The sequence below is a fragment of the Cebus imitator genome, unplaced genomic scaffold, assembly GCF_001604975.1.
Source record: "Cebus imitator isolate Cc_AM_T3 unplaced genomic scaffold, Cebus_imitator-1.0 Scaffold420, whole genome shotgun sequence".
NCBI lineage: Eukaryota > Metazoa > Chordata > Mammalia > Primates > Cebidae > Cebus > Cebus imitator.
Window position 1 is genome coordinate 823,027 of NW_016107735.1, and position 4,351 is coordinate 827,377.

The following is a 4,351-nucleotide window of genomic DNA, read 5'->3' on the forward strand; positions in this document are numbered from 1 at the left end:
AAAAAAAAAAAAAAAAAAAAGTAATCAGGCCCAAAGTAAAGTAAACAAGAATCCAGAGAGAAATGGAGCATAAATTCCTGGAAACCACATTTGATCTAAAGGCAAGCCATATTTGATTCCAGCAAATCAGACCTTATGTTGAATGGGACAGAAATCAAAACCCAAAGCCCATGTACAGTGGGGAGTTTGGTAGATGTTTCCCACAAAAATAAGTAAATAATAAACTGGCATGCCAAAGAGTAAATAATAAACTGGCATGGCAAACTTGCAGAGTAAAAACAGTGGATCAGAAATTGAATCTTCCCAATCTTCCCAGGGTTTTGTAGCCTGGAAGTTCGGTAAAAAACAAGCCTTGACCCCGTACTATTAGTGTCTCCCCGGTTGTCTGTCTGATAGAAGTTGTCAACTTATATAACAGAGATAGACCTTTTTTTTTGAGACAGTTTCGCTCTTGTTGCCTAGGCTGGAGTTCAATGGCACAGTCTCGGCTCACTGCAATCTCTGCCTCCCAGGTTCAAGCGATTCTCCTGCCTCAGCCTCCCAAGTAACTGGGATTACAGGCACCCACCACCATGCCCAGCTAATTGTATTTTTGGTTAGAGATAGGGGTTCACTATGTTGGCCAGGCTGGTATTGATCTCCTGACCTCAGGTGATCCACCCATCTCGGCCTCCCAAAGTGCTGGGATTATAGACGTGAGCTACCGCACCTACCTGAGAAAGACTGTCTATAAGAAATTTACTTGAGAGTAGAGCACTGAAACAAGAATACCATGTCATAGTAAACTATGTGGATATTCAGAGAGGTAAAGGAAGACGTAGGGGTTTAAAGGAAAAAATGAAGAGGGTTACATAATTGTTTTGAAATAATTATCCTTGGCTACGTCTTGGGATGCTAGTCCCAGGTTGGACAGTCAGTTGCTAGGCAAAGGTTCTTGTAGAGGTTTTTTTTTGTTGTTTTTTTTTTTTTTTAAGATGGAGTCTTACTTTGTTGCCAGGCTGGAGTGCAGTGGCACAAATCTCGGCTCATTGCAATCTCCACCTCCCGGGTTCAAGCGATTCTCCTGCCTCAGCCTCCGGAGTAGCTGGGACTACAGGCGCAAGCCACCATGCCCGGCTAATTTTTGTATTTTTAGTAGAGATGGTTTCACCATGTTGGTCAGGATGGTCTCGATCTCTTGACCTCATGATCTGCCCACCTCAGCCTCCCAAAGTGCTGGGATTACAAGCGTGAGCCACCATGCCTGGCTGCAGAGGTATTTTCTGTGTAAGTTTGCAGTGGTCTTTTTTTTTTTTTTTTTTCTGAGGTGGAGTTCCGCTTTTGTTGCCCAGGCTAGAGTGCAGTGGCGTGATTTCAGCTCACTGCAACCGCCACCTCCCAGGTTCAATCGATTCTCCTGCCTCAGCCTCCCAAGTAGCTAGGATTACAGTCACATGCCACCACGCCCAGCTAATTTTTTGTCTTTTTAGCAGAGACGGGGTTTCACCATGTTGGCCAAAGTGGTCTTGAACTCTTGACCTCAGGCGATCCACCTGCCTTGGCCTCCCAAAGTGCTGGGATTACAGGCATGGGCCACCACCCCTGGCCAGGTTGTGGTTTTTCAAAGAGGATCATATGGGGCCCAGGAAGAATGGATCCAAGCAAAAGCAAAGAGAAGTTGCAGCTGGCAGTGGCTAAACAGATCCACATCATGACTTAGCCCTACTGAACCAGGAGGTTGGAAGTCTATAGGACAGATATTTAGTGAAAAAGGGATTCAATACATATAACGTTTGAGAGTAGAGAGGAAGGAAGTGCAATACGTATGTTTGAGAGTTGGGAGTGGGGAATTCAGTGTAGTGTAATATCAGTTTTTGTTTGTTTGCTTTGGGTTTTTGTTTTGTTTTGTCTTAAGTTATTTATTCCAGGATCAGTTCAGTTATATTTCCACACCAGATAATTAAGGAAATTTGGCAAAGATACAATTTAATAGTAAGTAAATACAACACCACAGTAAAACACTTAATTTTGGCAGAGTGTTCATTGTTTTATACTTATAAAAGCTGAATAAAATTGATAGAAAAAAACGTTGTGGTTTTTGTAGTCTTGTTATATACAAGCATGAGACGTCTCTCTTCATGGCGATCCTGGCTCTATTTGTCAGGGTTTTCTTAATGTTACCAACACCATTTTGATTCTGACATCTTTCATATTTCCCCCTTTTGATCAAGATCTTTTTCGGAAAATATCACTCGTCAATCATCCTGTAGTTAGATTCTCATGTCTCTCAATGCTGGAATGGAGCTGTCCAGGTTGTGGGGCTCGTCCCACACTGGGAGGAGTGATCAGTGACTAGGAGTCAGGTCAGAACACTTGTAGACACATTTGAGCAAGGGAGATTTGAAGGGAGTAGTGCTCAGAATAAATCTACCTGGGGTCCATTATTAAGCTGAATTTTCTCTGTTCGGTAGTGTTTTCTTATCATCTCAAAGTGCTGGGCCAGGATTATTTTGTTAGAAGCGGTACTTCTGCAAAATTTAACAACAAATACAAAGTTTTAAAAAGGAAAATACGGCCGGGCGCGTTGGCTCACGCCTGTAATCCAAGCACTTTGGAGGCCAAGGTGGGCAGATCACCTGAGGTCGGGAGTTCAAGACCAGCCTGACCAACATGGTGAAACCCCGTCTTAAAAAAAAAAAAAAAAAAAGGGAAAATACATAGTAAAATTGATAGTAATATGACAATTCCAATCTATATAATGGTTTTGAGCCATGAATCTAGGCTTATAGAAAACCAATTCATTTATTTTATTATTTATTATTATTATTTGAGATGGAGTCAGTCTCTCACCCAGGCTGGAGTACAGTGGTGCAATCTTTGCTTACCACAACCTCCGCCTCCCAGGTTCAAGCGATTCTCCTGCCTCAGCCTCCTGAGTAGCTGGGGTTACAGGTGCCCACCACAACACCTGGCTAATTTTTGTATTTTTAGTAAACATGAGGTTTCACCATGTTGGCCAAGCTGGTCTCGAACTCCTGACCTCATGTGATCCATCTGCCTCAGCCTTCCAAAGCGCTGGGATTACAGGTGTGAGCCACGGCGCCCAGCCCATTTATTATTTTTTTGAGACAGGGTATTGCTCTGTCACCTAGGCTGGAGTGCAGTGGCACAACACCACTGACTGCAGCCTCGATATCCTGGGCTCAAGCCATCTGTGCACCTTAGCCTCCCAAGTAACTGGGACTACAGGCGTCCACCACTATGCCTGGCTAATTTTTTAAATTTTTGCAGAGACAGAGTCTCCCTGTGTTGACAGGGCTGGTCTCAAACTCCTAGGCTCAACTGATCTCCTGCCTCAGCCTCCCAAAGTGCTGGGATTATAAGTGGCCCACCACACCCCTCTTTTTTTTGTTGTTTTTAGACAGAGCCTTGCTCTGTCACCCATGCTGGGGGTACAGTGGTACAATCTCAGCTCCTTGCAGCCTTGACCTCTTGGGCTCAAACAATCCTCCCACCTCAGCTGTCAGCCTGGCTTTTTTTTTTCTTTCCTGTAGAGACAAGTTCTCGCTACGTTGCCCAGGCCAGTCTCGAACTCCTAAACTCAAGTGATCCTCCTGCCTCAGCCTCCCAAAGTGCTGGGATTACAGGCATGAACCACCGTGCCCAACCTTAAACATTTTTTTTTTCAGAGATTGGGTCTCACCGTGTTGCCCATGCTAGAATACAGTGGCACGATCATAGTTCACTGCAGCCTCAAACTCCTGGGCTCAAGCCATCCTCCTGCCTCTGTCTCCCGTGTAGCTGCAACTACAAGCACACTACCACCCCTGGCTAATTTTTTAAATTACTTATAGAGACAGCATTCTGCTATGTTGCCTAGGGTGGTCTCAAACTCCTGGCCTCAAGCAGTCTTCCCACCTCAGCCCCCCAAGAGGCTGGTATTACAGGTGTGAATCACCATGAATGGCCTAGGTTTTCTTTTGAAGACAACTTTTTGGCTAGGTGCAGTGGCTCATGCCTGTAATCCCGTCCCTTAGGGAGGCTGAGGCAGGCAAATTGCTTGAGCCTGGGAGTTTAAGACATAGCCTGGGCAATATGGCAAAACTACTAAAAATACAAAAAATTAACTTGGGGAGGCTGAGGCAGGTGGATCACCTGAGGTCAGGAGTTCAAGAGCAGCCTGACCAACATGGTGAAACCCTGTCTCTAAAATAAAAAAAGAAAAATACAAAAAATTAGGTGGGCATGGTGGCGTGCACCTGTATTCCTAGCTACTTAGGAGGCTGAGACCAGAGGAGCACCCTGAGACCAGGAAGTCTGGGCTGCAGTGAGCAGTGATGGCACAACTGTAGTCCAGCCTAGGCAACAGAGT